This window comes from Oncorhynchus keta, chromosome 32 (assembly GCF_023373465.1).
Source record: "Oncorhynchus keta strain PuntledgeMale-10-30-2019 chromosome 32, Oket_V2, whole genome shotgun sequence".
In the NCBI taxonomy this organism is placed as follows: domain Eukaryota; kingdom Metazoa; phylum Chordata; class Actinopteri; order Salmoniformes; family Salmonidae; genus Oncorhynchus; species Oncorhynchus keta.
The window spans coordinates 9,668,730-9,689,758 of NC_068452.1; the positions used below are offsets into that span (position 1 = coordinate 9,668,730).

Here is a 21,029-nt window from a genome sequence, read left to right on the forward strand (position 1 = left end):
TTAAATCGTTTACTTTTGATGAGCTTCGGATGTTTCCACTCACCAGACTCCCAGTTAGATAGCCAATGTTCCTTTTTTCCAAAAATATTATTTTTGTAGGTGAAATAGCTCCGTTTGTTCTTCACGTTTGGCTGAGAAATCTCCCGGAAATTGCAGTCACGAAAACACCAAAAAATATTCGAAATTTGCTCCATAATATTGACAGAAACATGGCAAACGCTGTTTATAATCAATCCTCAAGGTGTTTTTCAAATATCTATTCGATAATATGTCCACCGGGACAATTTTTCAGTAGGACCGATTGGAATAATGGCTACCTCTGTATTTTACGTGAGAATCACTCAGAGCTATCAGGTGACCACTTGCGCAATGTAGCCGCTTACGGGTATTCTTCAACATAAATGCGTAAAACTACATCACAATGCTATGGGAATATGGAGAAAAAGTTATCTGGTTGATAGCCCATTCACTGCTCAATAGGGATGCAGAGCTTTCAAAAGATGAGTCACTTCCGGATTGGATTTTTTTCAGGCTTGCGCCTACAATATCAGTTCTGTTATACTCACAGACAATATTTTTTACAGTTTTGGAAACTTTAGAGTGTTTTCTATCATAAGGTGTCAATAATATGCATATTCTAGCATCATAAAAAATTAATAACACCAAAACAGTCTTTATGAGTTGTACAAAATTGATATTTACACGTGATTTAATTTGAATGAAATGGTATTATGGCAGCGATATTGGATTTGAGGCAATAGGGAAGGGTGTGGCCGGCAAGGATGTTCTTGTCCCATCACGCTCAATTGACTCCTGTGGCGGGCCGGGCGCAATGCACGCTGACACGGTCACCAGGTGTGCAGTGTTGCCTCCAACACATTGGTGCTTCTGGGTTAAGTGGGTGTTGTGTCAAGAAGCAGCTTGACTGGGTTGTGTTTTGGAGGACGCACATCTCTCAACCTTCGCCTATCCCGAGTCTGTAGTTACAAGACTGTGTAACTACTAATTGGATAAAAATACTAAAAATAATTCTTAAAAGAGAGGTGTAACTGTATGTATTTTTGTCAGACAAGAGGACCATATAGTACTGAATGAGAGCAAATTTGTCAGCTAATCAGCTACAAAAACAGTAGCCTACATTCGTCATAAAACTTCATAGTTGATATTTCTGCCAAATGTACCTCTGTGTTTACAGAGGTCCTTTTGGAAGGTTCTCCCATCTCCACAGAGATTGCTCAGTTTAGCCGGGCAGCCAGCTCTAGGAAGAGTCTTCGTGGTTCCAATCTTCTTCCATTTAAGAATGATGGAGCCAACTGTGTTCTTGGAGACCTTCAACGCTGCCGAAATTGTTTGGTACCCTTCCCCAGATCCGTGCCTCGACACAATCCTGTTTCTATATATCAACTCATACACCCTGTGCCATGGACTCGGTACATCAAACATCTCTTCCAAGTTATTTTGCCACAGCTGTCAACATCCTGGTTCTCAAATGAAAATGTTTTACATTCCTATTTGGCTCATTTTTGTTCCTCTGCCAGTTTTGATCCTTTATATTGGGCAGACAGACCAGCTACCCACTTCCTCCCACTGCCACCTGCCTCCTCCATTTTTGAGGTAATGCTGTAATCAAATCATTGTAATTTTGGACCTAACAGAAGATTGAGCATTCCTACCCACCAATACCTGGGGAAGGTTTTGCGATTTAGCTGATTTGTAAGAGTGTGTTTTGTGTTATTATTTCTGATCGATCATTTAAACCAAAATTCCCGGCAGCTCTTATCTCTCTGCAAACATCAGTGTTTGTTTAGGCATTGTTGCTTACCCAGCACACTGGAGTCAGTGACATCAAACACACCTTGGGTAATCAAGAAAATAAACATGTATTTGACCCAGGTCTGCTGATCTCACATGAACGGTTACAAAATGTGAGTGCAGCAGTCAGCCTGGTTTCACAAGGCTACCAAAATCAGGGCTGCCAACTTTTGGAGTGATTGAAGTGAGGTATGATATGTGAATTTCATTGCCCCCTTGCACAACCCCTATACAGGGGGACTGGGGGTCCTCTCCCAGGAACATTTGACTGTTTTAAAGCTCATTTCCTGCAATTCTACGTATTAGGCCTATAACCAGGGTCGACTATTTTTTTCCCAAGTGTATTCAGGATGCTTTGAACATTAAATGAACACTAAACATTTGACAACTTTCTTTGAGTTTCTTGTGGGATGAAATTTTAAGTATGCTAATAATTGTTTTAAACATATTTTTTAGGTGGTTTTTACACTGTATTCAGACAGTAATGAAACGAGACAGGGACACAGGCAAAATGCAGAAACAGTGGAAAGGTTGGAAGCAGAGATTGATCCCTGTTCTCAGGTGGAAAGTTGTATGTGACAGGTGCCAGATACAACATGGTTCTGCACAGGAAACACTAATACTATTGGTTGATTGCAGTTAAGTGACCACATTTAAGATATCCAAATGCGGGACAATAGGAGGATTTTATGGGACACACACACACACACACACACACACACACACACACACACACACACACACACACACAATCCCCCTCCCATTCATGGTGTAGTGCACATTTCTTAGGTGCTGGATAACAGTACAAAAGTAAATTACGTCATCATTTCTCATCGTCTGTACCAACAGATGTAGCCTATTGAATATCATTATGGAATATCCACCTGACAGGTGTGGCATATCAATAAGCTTATTAAACAGCATGATCATTACACAGATTGAGCTGGCTACTCTAAAGGCTACTCTAAAATTTGCAGTTTTGTCACATCACAATGCCACAGATATCTCAAGTTTTGTGCGAGCGTAAGATTGTTATCCTGACCAGGAATTTCCACCAGAGCTTTTGCCAGAGAATTGAATGTTCATTTCTATACTATAAGCCACAGGATTGTTTGAGACCAGCCACCTGGACAGCTGATGAAATTGTGGGTTTGCACAACCGAAGAAGAAACCATCTCAGCGAAGTTAATCTGCGTGCTCGTCGTCCTCGCCAGGGTCTTGACCTGACTGCAGTTTGATACTGTAACCAACTTCAGTGGGCAAATGCTCACCTTCGATGGCCACTGGCATGTTGAAGAAGTGTGCTCTTCACGGATGAATCCGGGCTCCAATTGTCCCGGGTAGATGGCAGACAGCGTGCATGGCGTTGTGTGTGCGAGCATTTTGCTGATGTCAACGTTGTGAACAGAGTACCCCATGGTGGTTGTAGGGTTATGGTATGGGCCGGCATAAGCTACGGACAATGAACACAATTGCATTTTATCGAGATACCGTGACGAGATCCTGAGGCCATTGTCGTGCCACTCTGCCGCCATCACCTCATGTTTCAGCATGATAATGCATAGCCCCATTTCACAAGGATTTGTACACAACTCCTGGAAGCTGAAAATCTCCCAGTTCTTTCAGGGCCAGCATACTCACCAGACATGTCAACTATTGAGCATGTTTGGTATGCTCTGGATCGATGTTTACGGCAGCGTGTTCCAATTCCTGCCAATATCCAGCAACTTCACACATCCATTGAAGAGGAGTGGGACATTCCACAGGCCACAATCAACAGTCTGGTCAACTCGATGCGAAGGAGATGTGTCGTGCTGCATGACATGATGCAAATGACGGTCACACCAGATAAATTACTGTACCACGAAGCCTTTATTACTGTCCAAATAGAGTTCTCAATAAAGAAAGAGCCTAACAGGCCAATTTGTTTTGACATGAAAGAAGAACCCCATTTGGAGCATCATAGTATCCAACCCAACCAAAACAACCATTGACTGACCAGGTCTCTCCAAATCTCCCAACAATGATCTTTCTATGGTCAATTTTAAATTAATGTTATGCTTTTTCAGCCATTCCTGAAGCTGAGACTAGAGACAGGCTAACTGAGGGCAATAGCAGAACAAAATTGTCTATTGATTCTGTGTCCTCACAACAAAATCTGCAGAGAGCTGCGATGTTTTTATGCCCCAAATAGTCTTGAATCTTATGTAGTTTTATATATCAACTCATACACCCTGTGCCATGGAATTGGTACATCAAAAATCTCTTCCCAGCTATTTTGCAATCTGTATGACACAGCAGTCAACATCCTGGTCTTCAAATGAAACTGTTATTCTTTCATATTTATGCTATTTTTGTTCCTCTGCCAGTTTTGATCCTTTATATTGGGCAGACAGACCATTTCCCTACCTCCTCCCGCTGCCACCTGCCTCCTCCATTTTTGAGGTAACGCTGTAATCAATTGGTTGTAATCTTGAATTGAGCAGACCTTTCCATACAAATCCGATAGCGCCATGAAAGATATAACTCTACCATTCCAATTTAACATATCATTTAAAAACAAAATACATATTTTGTATAAATACAGGTATTTTATCAACCAGCACATTTGAGTTCAACCATAATATTTGTTGTAATGTAGTTGTTTTGTTTTCTGGGGGCTGAAATTGAAAAACATTAGATTGTTCTTGAATAAATTCCTCTAGTTCTTTTAGTTTTTCCTCTAACTTCTATCATATCTCTGTAGTACCGTTTTCTATTTATTTTGCTATCTACCTGTACTGTTAGTTCCAGTATTTCCCTTGTTAGTCTTGTCTCTTTGGACAGAAACCGCTTTTTCTTTACTGATTAATATTGAATTGAATGACCTCTGAAGCAACATTTAAAAGTATCCCAAACAATAAGGGGATTTGCTGAACATACAGTACCAGTCAAAAGTTTGGACACACCTACTCATTCAAGGGTTTTTCTTTATTTTTACTATTTTATACATTGTAGAATGACAGTGAAGACATCACAACTATGAAATAACTCATATGGAAGCATGTAGTAACCTAAAACGTTTTTCAAAAATCGAAATATATTGTAGATTTTAGATTCTGCAAAGTAGTCACCCTTTGCCTTAATGACAGCTGTGCACACTCTTAGCATTCTCTCAACCAGCTTCACCTGTAATGATTTTCCAACTGTCTTGAAAGAGTTCCCACATATGCTGAGCATATGCAGCTTTTCCTTCACTTTGCGGTCCGACTCATCCCAAACCATCTCAATTGGGTTGAGGTCTGGTGATTGTGGAGGCCAGGTTATCTGATGCAGCCCTCCATCACTCTCCCTATTGGTCAAATAGCCCTTACACAGCCTGGAGGTGTGTTGGGTCACTGTCCTGTTGAAAAACAAACAATAGTGCCACTAAGCACAAACCAGATGGGATGGTGTATCGCTGCAGAATACTGTGTTAGCCATGCTGGTTAAGTGTGCCTGTGAGGACAGAAGAGACGTCCCATTGCATGCACTTCTAAACTTTGCCGTGCACTATTAAGTGCCAGCTTCAGAGAAGCCGTCAGAGCAAAATGTATCACCAAGATAAAGACCATTGCAGTGAACAACATGCAATACAATGTAAGAGACTATCTGGTCATCAACACAGTCCCTTCAGAAGCGATCCCTGTGTTCATGGAAGTGTGTGGAATATACAGTTTCCTTGGTGCTTGTGTGGTAAAGTACTACTACCAGACAGTTTCAACAGCCATCCCCACACATACATGGTTCGACACAGTCAACAATGGATTGCTATAAGGCCCGGTGAGGAGATAGATTTCCATTGGCTTAGATGGATACAGGGACACAGAGGGAAGAGTGTCCATTCCACTCTGCCACTGGATTGCAGTTAGTTCAAATTCATTGACTAACTTATATAGCACAACACACTTTTGTTCTCACATTTTCATATGCTTTTCCTATTGTGATATGCCCTGACCAAAACACTGACATTCTTTTGTATATTTATTTTCCCCACAGAACACCACATTGATGAAGAGAGATTGTCATTCGACCAAAGAATGGTGAAGCAACTCGTCCCAATAATCAAAGTTCAAAGTTCAAATCAAATTCACAAAATGAATGGAGAATCAAAAAAGGATCAAATAGGTTAGTCAATGTATAACCCTTTCTTCTTTAAAGGTTGCTTCCCCTATCATCACCAATCCAACCTTTTTAACCTGTCTCTCCTCTCTGGAGAGGTTCCCATTGCTTGGAAGGCTGCCACGGTTCGTCCTTTATTTCAAGGGGGAGATCAAGCTGATCTTAACTGTTATAGGCCTATTTATATTTTGCTCTGTTTATCAAAAGTGTTGGAAAAACGTGTCAATAATCAACTGACTGGCTTTCTTGATGTCTATAGTATTCTCTCGGTTATGCAATCTGGTTTCCGCTCAGGATGTGGATGTGTCACTGCAACCATAAAGGTCCCCAATGATGTCATCTTTGCCCTTGATTCTAAGCAATACGGTGCTGGTATTTTTATTGACTTGGCCAAAGCGTTTGATGTGGTAGACCATTCCATTCCTGTGGGGCGGCTAAGGATTATTGGTGTCGCTGAGGGGTCTTTGGGCTAGTTTGCTAAGTCAGAAAATCTGCTGTCCCAGCCACTGCCTGTCACCAAGGGAGTACCCCAAGGCTCGATCCTAGGCCCCACGTTCTTCTCAATTTACATCAACAACATAGCTCAGGCAGTAGGAAGCTCTCTCATCCATTTATATACAGATGACACTCAGCTGGCACCTCCCTGGATGTTTGTGTTAAATGCTCGACAACAAAGCTATCTTTGTGTCCAGCAAGCTTTCAGGGGTGGCAGGTAGCCTAGTGGTTCGAGCGTTGGGCCAGTAACCGAAAGGTTGCTAGATCTGTCGTTCTGCCCCCGAACAAGGCAGTTAACCCACTGTTCCTAGGCCGTCATTGTAAATAATAATTTGTTCTTAACTGAATAAATAAATGTAATTCTCTATCCTTAACCTTGTTCTGAACACCTCCAAAACAAAGGTAATGTGGTTTGGTAAGAAGAAGTCCCCTCATCCCACAGGTGGAGAGTTTACTACCTGTGAGGGTTTCGAGCTTGAGGTAGTCACCTCATACAAGAACTTGGGAGTATGGATATATGGTGCGCTGTCCTTCTCTCAGCACATATCAAAGCTGCAGGCTAAAGTTACATCTAGACTTGAGAATACTCTATTGTAATTGCTCCCCTTTCACCCCAGCTGCCAAACTAACCCTGATTCAGATGACCATCCTACTCATGCTAGATTACGGAGACATAATTTATAGATTGGCAGGTAAGGGTGCTCTCGAGAGGCTAGATGTTCTTTACATTCGGCCATCAGATTTGCCACCAATGCTCCTTATAGGACACATCACTGCACTCTATACTCCCTTGTAAACTCGTCATCTCTGTATACCTGTCGCAAGACCCACTGGTTGATGCTTATTTATAAAACCCTCTTAGGCCTCACTCCCCCCATCTGAGATATCTACTGCAGCACTCATCCTCCACATACAAAACGCAATCTGCCAGTCACATTCTGTTAATTGTCTCCAAACCACACACATCCCTGGGTCCCCTCCTTTTTTCAGTTCGCTGCAGCTAGTGACTGGAACGAGCTGCAAACAAACACTCATACTGGACAGTTTTATCTCAATCTCTTCATTCAAAGACTCAATCATGGACACTCTTACTGACAGTTGTGGCTGCTTTGTGCTATTGTCTGTGCCCAACAATGTTTGTACCATGTTATGTGCTTCTACCATGTTGTGTTGCTACCATGTTGTTGTTATGTTGTGTTGCTACCATGCTGTGTTGTCATGTATTGCTACCTTGCTATGTTGTTGTCTTAGTGATAGAGGAATTCTAAATTCCTTTATGCTTTAATTGCCAAAACCAATTAGCACTCATTTCTAATTCATTAATAAATTGTAAGTTCATTAATTATGCATGAAGTAGATCGAGACCAGTCTTAAAAGCCAGGTTAACGAGTGTTTAATTCCAGAGAGTACTAACTACATACACAGATTTCCATAGGTTATAAACTCAAAATGACATCATCAGTTTCCCACGATAGCCCCGTTGTTTTTTTGTTTAGGTCCGGAGATGCTTTCTACTCCCCTCATAAACCAGACATTACAACCTGTCTAAAATATATACTTTTCTCTCACCAATGGAACAAAACCCAAACATTCTTATCTTGTCTGAAAAGCTTTTTCTCCCCCTTGACCTTCCCAAGAGGCACAGACAATCAAATTAGTTCTGCTTACATTTTCAGTAACAGCTTAACCAATAACTTTTACTTTTCATATCATAACATAATAGTATTAGAATAAATGGTTCTAATCAATAATGTATACATAATTAATCATCTTAACTACAATTTCCTCTAACACTTAGGTATTTCTTTATGTAGTGTTGTCTCTCTTATTGTGATGTATGTTTTGTCCTATATTTATATTGTATTTTTATTTATTTAAGGAGTCATGGCATGGCCTGATAAAGAATAAATACAAAGAAGAAAGGCAGCCACTTGCTCAAGTTGCACAAGTACAGGAAATGCAGAAGTTTGGAGAGGCAAGGGGGGAAAAAGAGGCAAGGGGGGAAAAAAAAGCCCCGACCAAAATAGCCAAGGTATCTGCATACAAAGAATGGCCCATATTCAGTCTCCCAGATCGTTTTTTTTTAAAGATCATAAATAATATTGTAATGGTGGGGGAACCTGATCCTAGATCAGAACTCAGATGCTTTGTGAATGCGAACTTTGCGTTTGATATTGCATGCATCAATATTTTATATTAGTTTTGTTTCATATCGAGACCGGAGAGGATTCCTTCATGTCGGAGGTTCCACGTTGAAAAGATGCAGGAGTGCCAAAAAAAATAACAAACATATGTTCTCTACAAGACAAAATGAAAAGGACTGAAAACGGAAACTATATATGAAACAACAAAGGCACCAAGGACATCTTAAAACAGTACCCGACACTCCATTTGTCAGCCATTGTAAAGTCTAATAGAAATAAATGGCACAAAGCACAGCTAATGTAACATAGCCAAGTACTGTAATCTGAATCCGAGATACATTGACGATGCATTATAAACAAAGTGACTTTCAGGTTCTCAGAGATAAGAAGCAAATTCAGTACGGATGTGGACAGGAACGTTCCGTCAGGATTCGGCACAATGGCCGACAAAGTCATTGCAGAAACGGAGAGGGGTGTGCCCGTGGAGTTGCCGAATCTCTACAAGACGGCACTTCTCTCACACACAGAGGAGGCTCACTAAGGTTTGTTTTTTTCCCTATCAACTCTTACTGCATGTGAAACGTACCCTTAACAGTACGCAGCCGTTCTAAATCTATTGATTCTAATCCAGATGTTTTATTAAACACCCTCCAATTGAAGGTCAATGCAGCCATTTTGCTCCTCTCCTACCTCTTCAAAGAAAATCCAAGTGGGCTGTACATCTCAGACCAGGTATGCATTTCCCAGCAGACAAATAAATACATGCCAAGTTAGTTGTACTGTGTAAGGTATGCTGTGCTCGATTAACTTATTATTTGAAATGGCTTCAGTAACTTACATTTTTTACAATTTTTATTCTTCTTAGTGTTAAAAGATTAAAATGCAAAAGATTTAAAAGATTTAGATGCACTATTGTAAAGTGGCTGTTCCACTGGATGTCATAAGGTGAATGCACCAATTTGTAAGTCGCTCTGGATAAGAGCGTCTGCTAAATGACTTAAATGTAATGTAATGTAGTGTGCAAAGTTCCCATCATCTACCATAAGAATAGAGGGGAAAACCCAACTCTTCCTGGATGGAGAGGAGCTACTCACTGAAGAGCCGGAAGACATCTCCATGGGGATGCATGTCCATTCTAATATTGAGTGTGCAGCATCAGTGAAAAGAACAATGCTGTTCATTCAGACATCTTCTGGGAATTGATGAGGGGATAAATTATCAACAAATATTGTATGAATGGCAAACCTTTTGCTGTAGTGCGAGATAGGAGAGACTAGAGATTCCTGTGATGTCTGCAAGGGATATTTCTGTGACTTTTAAAGTCAATAAAATGTATTTGTGACTTTACAAGTTTGCCACTTAATGTTATTTGTATTATTATAAGGTTATTTGAGGAACCTGTTTAAAAAGGTTCCTGGAAGCAGGTTTAGGGGTTCTACCGGTGTGGCAATCTGAGGAACCCCTAAAAGGTGCCTCCAGGAACCTTTTTTATTTTAGTGGGCTTACTTCTATATATGCGTAAATCAGGTGCGCGTGCTTAACATTGACAGGAGCACTCCAAACAAAAGACAATAAAAATTGACAAAAGTCATATATGGAATTAAATAAACCAAAACGTGTTTCTTACAAGTGTAGTATAGGTTGAGGTCTGCAAACAATGTGTCCACTCTGATAGAGAACGGTAAACGTAAAAAAAAAATCATATATTGAATGCAACAGAAATTACAGTAAACATTGTAGATCAGAAATGATGGGAATTAATGGTAAATGTAGGCTACTACTGGTGATCTGTAAATGGGGAATCGATTAGACACTAACATCAAAGGGCAAACAATTCACACAATGAAGTTATGAAACAATGAACGTGCACAAAATGGTTGGAGAGAGCGCATTCTAGACAGAGATGTGCTTTGTGCATCTCTGCCACACTCCCTTTCTTCTTGGACCGGGGCATCCCTGTGGCCTCCTCAATGAATTAGTCCACTGAGACGGGCACGAATCATACAGGTGTCTCATGAAGCATGGGGGGATCTATTTGCGACAACAACAAAAAACCCATCTTGGTCGACCAACAGCCTATCGACCAAACAATCAACTAAATTGGAGTCAGCCCTAGTGTAGGATCATAGCCACATATTCAGAGCTGTATTTGCTGGAAAGTTGTAGGTCAATTTGACACCACCTTAACTGCTGCTAACTCACTCAAGGTCAAGCTATGAAAGGTATCATAGCTCAGGGATGGGAAACTCCACCCCTCATGGGCTTAGTTCTCATTTGCCCGGTACCTCATTGAATGAGAGTAATAAGAGTCATTTTGTAATAGTTTATTACACAATTGTTTTATTTATGATGTAAGCTGTTGATACGATCCTAATAAATACAAATACACAAATTGTTCACATAGAACACAACCCAAGTGTGCACTAAGGGGCACATGACACTAGGGTCTCTTATTGGACAAGTTCAGATGTTCTCTTCCCGTTTCACTTAGTTTTGAACAGTTCTCTTTCATTTCGTGCCAAATGAACACAACCCAAGTGGTTCCTTCTCCTACATCGATTGGTCTCCTCTGGCTGAATAGATATTGCGCTGTGTTTTCGTCCAGGTTTTAGTGCTGTACATTTATCTCATGGATTTCGGAATATCGCTTAAACTTCCAATCCGGTTGCCTGGCTACCCAAACTCCTTGCTCCGGCCAAACGTTATGCCACGGAAACGGAAGAATTCCTCGGGAGGAATGTAAACACTCGTGACTCACTCTGTATGAGACTCTGATAGTGGGGGGTGCTGTGCGGTGAATTCAGCACTGGGGCGGTTCTGCTGGGGGTCTCGGTGTCCCCCGGATGCCAGCCACTCTAGCCCGAACATCTTGCAGTAGTCCAGCTCCGCCCCCCTCCTGTCCTCAGGCAGGACCTACAGCTAACAGGGAAAGAGAATGGAGCATTTCAGCAAAGCGCATCCGCAAACACTGATGGATTCATAGGAGGAGATACGAGAAGGAAACATGTATAGCTTTAAAAAGGTACATTTCACAATGTCTAGATGAAACCACGTCCCATGACATGTGTAGATCCAGCTACTATACACCTCAAATATCGAATGAAGATACAGTAAGCACGGTCTAATTTCCTGGTTTTCTTAGGTGCATATTTGTTCCATTCATTTGGGATGGAGGCATATAGCTGAATCTACCACAGCGATCACTTTACGCTTGCGCGCATTGGCTGACCATTAATGCACCAGTATAAATTGCACGTCGGCCATGTGTGGATCAACTGTAAGCTGTGTCCGTCTTTCAAACCCGGGTGTATTAAAATGGAGCTTAATCAACACACCCAGGGTTGGCGGTATTGTTAAATGGAGGACGGGGCCTCACCGTCCCCCTGTTGAGGGACTCCAGCCGGGCCCACCCTGGCGATGAGCAGCTGCATGGCTGTGCCGGAGTTCCTCTCCCCTGCCCAGCAGGGGGTTCTCCCGGCTCAGCGGGGGGCTCTGCAGCTTCTCTAGCTCGTTTATTACCGACCACTGAGTGTGTGTGTGTGTCAATGAGTGTGTCAGTGAGTGAATGAGATTGTAAGAGTGCATGTCTGCGAATGTGTGATTTTTATCGTTGTATGTATTGCAGTGTCAGTGTGTTTGTGTGTAAGCACAAGGGAGTGTATGTGTAGGGTTTAGAGAGGGGAGATAAAGGATTGAGTTATATGCGAATACTTTTATTCATCCCCCTACTATCTATCTTTACAGAACAAGTATTAACTTTTTGCAGACTAACGTTAGTGACATTCACGAAATTAGTTTAGTAATACATCATTCATATATCGAGATACATTTCATTAAAATAAAATCTCTCTTAGAAGAGAGACCTTACTCACAGATCGGGATGAAACGGTTAACGGTTTCACGATAAACCACGGTAAAATCCCAGACGGTTAGGATGACCATTTGAAATGTGAATTATCATTAAAACCGAGGTTTGAAAAACTCACGGTAAATACTGTCCCGCATCAACCAAAGTTAGCAAGTCTGACACAGGCGCAGCATGCAACGTGCGTTTAGTTTTATGTCAAAACATGGCGGAAGGCAGTGACAGAGCTCTGAAGTGTGGTCGTATTTTGTTTTTTACAAGCGTGCTTAATCTCTTGAGTCATCTTCGTGACCACCGCCCCTTTAGAGCGAAGTGAACGTTCAGCTCAATGCATGATGTGGGGACTTTGGAATGGGGGAGAATGTCATGGTTTGTCTGTCTAACTTGCTAATAGCATGTAAATAATATAAACTGAAGATTTCAGTGTTACCTACTCTTGGAAAAACACTACAAGTTGTTCTGCTGCTGTATGCGTCGTGTGTCTGCACACTATTCGTCCATTGCACCGTGTTATGTAGTTTAGTCACCCAAACAACATTTTGTCCATTTAAAATCCGGCAGTCGTCGACTTGGTTGTAAAAGTGTTCCAACAGGAAAAACACTATAGACTCATATACAAGACTCCTGTATTTATGTCAATTGTGCATGGGGTCATTGCATATACGCAAATGCAACACAGAAGACAGACTGTGTGTGTGTGTGTGTGTGTGTGTGTGTGTGTGTGTGTGTGTGTGTGTGTGTGTGTGTGTGTGAGAGAGAGAGGTTGTGTGTGTGTGTGTGTGTGTGTGTGTGTGTGTGTGTGTGTGTGTGAGAGAGAGGTTGTGTGTGTGTGTGTGTGTGTGTGTGTGTGTGTGTGTGTGTGTGTGTGTGTGAGAGAGAGGTTGTGTGTGTGTGTGTGTGTGTGTGTGTGTGTGTGTGTGTGTGAGAGAGAGAGGTTGTGTGTGTGTGTGTGTGTGTGTGTGTGTGTGTGTGAGAGAGAGAGGTGTGTGTGTGTGTGTGTGTGTGTGTGTGTGTGTGTGTGTGTGTGTGTGTGTGTGTGTGTGTGTGTGTGTGTGTGTGTGTGTGTATATGAGAGAGAGGGTGAATAATAATAATTATAATGTAGTAATAATAACACTACATTTGCTATTCCCTTGTTGACAGAGTGGGCGTGCAGCAGGCAAAAACCCAGTGATGCTACTGGTCCCTCATCTACAGTTGTGACACAGACACTGAAGCAAGCATTTAAAAAGGCAGGCTGCTTATGCATCCACATTTTAAAAAATGCCCTAGACCTCACTGCAGCCCTTTCATTATTACATTGCAAAGGACATGAGGCCATTTCAAATTGTTGAGAGGCCTGGCTTTCTGAGGCTGATGAAGGTTGCCGTGCCTCACTACAAAGTGCCATCACAAATATTATTTTCCAAGACAGAAATCCCAAACCTGTACAACCAGGTTAAAGCTGATGTTGGAAAAAGTTTGGCTCAAGGCACATGGCTTGCTGCAACTACTGACCTCTGGACCAATGAAAGCAGGGGGTGGTTCAACCCTACATCAGCTTCACTATCCATTACATCACCCCAGACTGGCAACTGGAATCAAACTGCCTGGAAACACAGTTCTTCCCAGAAGATCACTCGGCTCACAACAGAGAGTTTTTTGAGAATATGCTGGAAGAGTGGGGGGGTCAACAAGAAAGACCTGGTCTGCATAACCACAGACAACACAACAAACATGATCAAGGCTTTTGAAGAGTTCCCAGATCCGTGGCTTGGGTGCTTTGGCAATCATTTGAACCTGGCCATCTCAAAGGCTCTGACAATTCAGAGAGTTGACACCGCAGTCAAGGAGTGCCGTCATCTCATCCAAGGCTTCTCACGGAGCCGGAAGAGAAGGAGAGAACTGAGAGAAAAGCAAGCTGCCCTCAACATGCCACAGAAGGCTCTGATCCATGATGTGGTGACCCGAAGGGGATCTACACACAAGATGCTTGAGCGTTTCTTTAGCCAACAGCAGCCAGTCTGTGCGACACTGGCTGGTGAAAGAGGAACATGGCAACTGATGTCCAAGGATACCGGCATGCGTCATGGAGCAATTGCTCAGAGACACTGTCAGCCATCAAGCCTGCCCTGGACCACATCACCCATGATGTTCTGGTGGAAAAGGATACGGAGCCATCCCTGACAAAGGAGATGAAAAGGGTAATGAGAGAAGACCGTACCCTTTTTTTCAATTTTTGCCTAAAGTGACATACCCAAGTCTAACTGCCTGTAGCTAAGGCCCAGAAGCAATGAGATGCATATTCTTGGTACCATTTGAAAGGAATCACTTTGAAGTTTATGGAAATGTGAAAAGAATGGAGAACACCACAATTGAGCTGGTAAAAGATAATACAAAGAAGGAAAAAACAAACATTATTTTGTGTATTTTTTGTCCATTTTTGAAATGCAAGCGAAAGGCCATAATGTATTATTCCAGCCCAGGTGCAATTTAGATGTTGGCCACTAGATGGCAGCGGTGTATGTGCAACATTTTAGACTGATCCAATGAACCACTGTATTTCTGTTTAAAATGTTATATCAAGACTGCCCAAATGTGCCTAATTTGTTTATTAATAACTTCATGTTCAAAATTAGACACTGCCAATATCAGATATGTCTATGTCCTGGGAAATGTTCTTGTTACTTACAACCTCATGCTAATTGCATTAGCCTACGTTAGCTCAACCGTCCCGTGGAAGGGACACCGATCCCGAAGAAGTTTAACAACAGATACACAGAGAAGGCAAAGAGAGTCATGCACATGGTTTGTTTCGTTGACCCACGCTTCAAAATGAGCTTTTTAGATGAGCCTGAGGCTGCAAAAATTGACACTGACAGCTGTGTCCAGGAAGCCTTGAAGCTGGCAGCTGCACAAGTCAGGGAAGAACCACAAAGCACCAGCAGCACCTCCACCCCCACAGTGGCATCGGAGGGGAAAGGCCTGGCTGGGTTGCTGAGAAAGATCACCTATCTGTTGCCTTGATGAGGTAAAGGGGGTCAGATTCCGACCATCCCAAAAGTAAAAGAAGAGATCAAGGTCTACCCGTCTCTGCCACCCATTCCAGCAGAAGAGGATCCACTGGTGTGGTGGAGGGGCCATGCATCAGAGCTGTCTCACCTTGACAGGGTTGCCAGGAAGCTTTTGTGCATCCCAGCAACCAGCGTGTAATCAGAGAGTGTTCAGTGCCAGTGGGCACATTGTCTCCCCTCACAGATCACTACTTTAACCGGACAAAGTAAATATGCTGACATTTTTACATTTCATTCTCAAGTGAGCAAAGATGCAAACATACAGGATGTTAGGCCAGCAGCACCTTATTTCTGTATGAAGGAGAGAACGGACATACAAGCAGTGCTGTTCACTTGATTGGTTTATATATTGTGTGTTGTTATTTTAATGTCAACACCTGCACATTGGATTTGTTTGCATATGGCTGTATTGCTCTTACATGCACTTTGCTTTACTTGTGTTGCTTTTATATGCACATTTGTTTTGCTTACTTGAGGTTGTGTTCATTTAAACCTGCACGAGGTAAACTTTTACTTCTCATGGCCACATGGTGCCATCTTTAATGTTAATGTTATTATTTTAATGCTTATGTACACAAAGTGCATAGTGCTGCTAATTTTATTTGTTGTTTGTTGGTTTTTAATATAAAACTTGGTGAAATGATTTCAGCGTGTGTGTATCAGTACTTTTGGAACATTTCCAGCACATTTGAACAATACCGTGATAATAATACTGATAACCGTGATAATTTGTCACAATCGTGATATGAAATGTTCATACCGTTTCATCTCCACTCACAGACAATACTCACCTCTGAAATGTTGTTGCTATTGACTGTGAGAATTTTCAGGGCAGGAAACATAGCTGTTTTGCAACCTTCAGAAGACATTTAAAAAAAATACCAGTATACTCAATGACGATCTTTCGCTCTTACAGTTTTACACATTGTGAAATACCGGTCATCAAAACACATATCTATATGCATGCTCTGACATCTTCACCAAATATCTCGACTGATATGTTCATTCAACTTGACTTCCAATAACAAACACACAAAAATATAAAGTAAAAAAAAAAAAAAGGTGTGGATGTAAACTTTACCAGGCAGCGCATCATCAAACCTCAAGGTCGACAAACCAGTCTTAGACATATTTAGATTCTCCAGTCTGAAATTCATGAAAATCATGGATGTAAAAAGGTTACACTTTATTGTAAATTCCATGATAAATGCTACATAAGTTATTATAAATGTTATAAATGCTTATTCATTGAAATGCTCTTGTTAAGCAAATAACAAAATACTCATTTATTAGGATAAGTATGTATCCTCCAAAAAATGCTTTGTTGATTATTGCTCATGAAAGTAAAGTACTCCCAAGAACTGTCAATGCACAAGTCGAAGCTAACGACAGGGCTGTGTCATTTGTCGTAAGACAAGTGTCTGTGTTGGTAGGGTTATGCTCGCTCTTACCTCGGCAGTTTAGCAATACTCAGTACGGTTCCATTAACCAAAGGGTTTGTTGAGAGATCCAAAACTGCCAAGGACTGTAAGACATTGTTTGGCCTGCGCGAAAGAGCCGGAAATACAAGTCAGTTCTATATGTTGTTTTAGAAAAATAATAATAATAATTGGAAGGGAGACCCAAAATGGCTAAAACCTTACCTCTGCAGTTCAGCGATGTCATTCTCAGAGACGTAGAGCTCTTCCAGCAGTGGCCGCACTCAAGCAGCTAACAGACCAACACCAAAGGGAGAGGAGATAAATATAAAGAGACAGCATATAGAGAAGTTTTTCTCATTTCATTAGGCCTTCCAACAGGTTTGCACCAGCTCGTTAATTAACATATCGTGCACTGCAACTTAATGATCTATTACCGTATTAACTGGTATAAAAACACCTTTCAAAATAAAATCAGCCTGCAAAATTTTATTTTCTTCAGATGGGATTGATCTGAATGAATCTTTCCTCAATCCTCACATCCTATCTCCTTGCCTCCTTCTCAACCATATATAGGTGGATAAGGTCCAAGGTTCTTTCCCTCCAGCCTTCTTCTCCAATGAGTTTTGAGGATGTAAGCATAGAGGATACAAGGAATTGAGGAAATATGCATTGAGAAAGAGACCCATAATGCCTAAGGGAAGGGTACAGGGTGGTTGGTGGCTGTCACCTGAGGCCACGTGAGGGCACAGTTGGTGAGAGGGAGAGGACCCTGAGGCAGGGGAAGGCCTGAGGTCGCACCGTAGGGTTGGAGGGCACATGCAGTCTGTTGTGGCTGAGGGGACAGAGGACGAGAGAGAGACACGTCAGTGAGGGGATCAGAGTTTGAGAAAAGTCGGGCACAAAAACACACACACACACCATTATTCAGTGTGATCTACCTGAGCTGAAGCTCTTTGAGTTCCTCCATCTGCTCCGTGATGGCCATCACGTCGTCCCAGCAGCACAGGAGGTTCCCACACAGGTCCAACATCAGCACGTCTGACAGTGACCATTAAGGATGCAGTAGTAGCGCACCATCAGGTAAATGTCCAATCAATGCTTCCCCCAAGCTAAATCAATTGGGTGGGTGGACCGTACATTTACTAACAGGACATGGGGCTGTATCCCAAATAACACACACATTCACTAAAGTGCACTACTTTTGATCAGAGCCCTAGTCAAAAGTAGCGCACTATATAGGGAAAAGGGGTGCCATTTGGGACACAAACATGGTGTAATGTAGCTACATATCACAGTAAGTCCAGGTCAGAGAAGTGCACTCAAGTATTATTAACATTAACATTTTGTGGCCTCCCGAGTGGCGCAGTGGTCTAAGGCGCTGCATCGCAGTTGCTAGCAGTGCCACTAGAGATCCTGGCTCTGTCACAGCAGGCCTCTGTGGCCTGGATCCTGGCTCTGTCACGCGACTGGGAGACCCATGGGACGGCGCACAATTGGCCTAGCGTTGTCCGAGTTAGGGGAGCGTTTGGCCGGCAGAGATGTCCTTGTCCCATTGCGCTCTAGCGATTCCAGTGGAGGTCCGGGCGCTTGCACTCTGACGGGGTCGCCAGGTGTATGGTGTTTCCTCCGACACGTCTGTGTGGCTAGCTTCTGGGTTAAGCGGGCATTGTGTTAAGAAACAGCACAGCTTGGCTGGGTTGTGTTTCAGAGGAAGCACAGCTCTCGACCTTCGCCTCTCCCGAGTCCGTACGGCAGTTGCAGCGATGAGACAATTGGATACCACAAAATTTGGGAGAAAAATGGGTTTAAAAATAAATAATTAAAATGAACAAAAATTATAGTTGTATTTTTTTGACATGGGCACTTATTAACTAATTAAAAGCTACGCAATGAAAGGATACGGGGAGTGGTGTTTTGGATTTCGTTTGCAGGGCCCGGGCTGGAAACCTCACGCAACCTCAGTGCAACATCAGTGAGGTTTTCCACCCCGTGGAGAAGTACAGATGATAACAACGCTTTTCACTGAATAAGTACAGATGACTGCACATCAGAAGTGCAAATCTGTTGGAGAGTGGTGCAGTTCAACAGTCCCAATTAAAGTGCATTAGCCTACTTTTTATAACATTCTTAACTTAATATTTATTTATTTAACCAGGGAATAGCCTTTAGGTTAGAAACCTCTTTTTGGGACCTGATACTGGCATCCTCTGGTATAGGTGGCATGCTTTAACAATACTCCTTAAGTATTACAAACAGTACATACGAAGTTGACTGTACAAACAAGCCCACTTTGGGACAGATTCCCTAAATCAGATTAAGCCTAAAAAAATACCCTCTCACTCTCAGGCTCCAAAGCCTTGTTGTCCCCTTACTTCTGTTTCTCCGAGATGGCCTCGAAGCCCACCATCTCCACCGTCCTCATGGAGATCTGGATCTCCTCTCCCAAGACCTGCTGGACCTCCATCTCGTAACGCCGCCTGATGGCCGTCAGGTAGTCCACCCCGAAGATGGCCTTCATGGGCCGGACGAAAGAGCCTCCCTTCGGGTGCCTTAGGTGGAGTGGAGGGGGAGAGAATCTTGGTCTGAGAGCAGCAAAAACACATAACGGCCACGTTCCAAACCAAAAGTCTGTTTCCTGTTTCCTTTTTGGAGGGTGGAGACTTCATTTTTGCCAGAATTTCAATTTCTAACACGAATGAGCACAGAAATTAATCACGCAGCTGACCAAATTACAGAATATTTTACATATGGGTTAACAGTAATTAGGATGACACCTATGTCATGCTACCATCATGGAGATACTAGATATGGTTTATTTTACCTGCACGTGAAGTAGTGGACACCTTCATGGCTTCCATTGTGCTTGCCTCGATCAGGGTTGTCCCACTCCACACCAAGCCACAACCCTAAGCACAGAGGACTTGCTAAGTACAGGCATTGAATAAGTACTCGGTTATAGTGCATGACCAAGAATAATTGTGCATTTCTCTCAAACGGTGCTGCCACACACACTGTGGATAACGCGTGTGTTATTTTGCCTATTATATCGATATCCCAAGCCGTCTGTAAGCTAGTTAGCTTACCCGCAGTTGGTGGTACAGTGCCAACAAACCGCACCGTGCCACGCTCCCCGTCACAAGCCACACGTCTGCCCACTGCGTCTGATGGAAGGCACTCGTCCATGGTGGTGGGTCGTGTCTGGCCAGGGACTCTCATTGAACTCACTGAATCTATAACGTTGGGTATACGTATACCTATATATGTGCAATGAAAAATAATGAACAGGTAAAGCCTTCTGTACTCACTTGCTGTACTTTGACAGTGCTATTTAAGAAAGCATTAGGGAATAACGTTAGCTAGCTAAAATACTTGCTGTCATGTCAACTCCCAAGAAACTGCAATGTTGTTTAGCTTTATTTGATTGGCTACTATAGTGAGATTAGCTACAACAAACATCTTCACTGCCGATGAAACACGAGGACCACGTGTCCACAGAATGGATATAATGTTATTTCCAAATATGTGTTTGAAAGTTACCTTAATCAGAGAGTTGTTGTCATATTTCGCAGCAGCATAAATAATCACAGCTCACAAACCCCGACTGGAAATAACTGAATATGATGATGCACACGTTTGCCGTACAAGTTTGATAGATTATTAATGATTACGTTATCGGCAATAAAACGTTATTTTAGTGTCATTATTTAAATAGCCATCATCGTTATAACCAGGTAACAATCAATGCATCTATATTTAGATCACTGGATGAAAGCCCACCCATATGTAATAGCTAGGAACATTTACAATTGCGTTGTGCATGGTAGGACATAATTAGGTGAAGGACAGATCTTCAAGGAGTAAAACGTGAGTAAATAGATACATTTTTTTGGGCATCAACACATAGTTCTAATGAGATGTTTTCATTATAACTTCCAGTAAAAATTATTTGACGAATTATTTCCATGATAAAAGCACGTTTGTATAAGATTGTCTCATCATTCAAAGCAGCTGGAATCGACCATCGAGAACATTGACGTGAACTGACCATGAAAAATACACTTTCTGGAGAGAGGTTAGTCGCCATTCGACGAGTATCCGC

The 21,029-nt window shown here is 42.2% G+C and overlaps 1 pseudogene; it reads right to left on the bottom strand.

The window, feature by feature from the left end:
- Window positions 1–13,441: 13,441 nt before the first annotated feature.
- On the bottom strand, window positions 13,442–20,605 carry LOC118365027 (tubulin-specific chaperone E-like; annotated as a pseudogene).
- Between the last annotated feature and the right edge of the window lie 424 nt (window positions 20,606–21,029).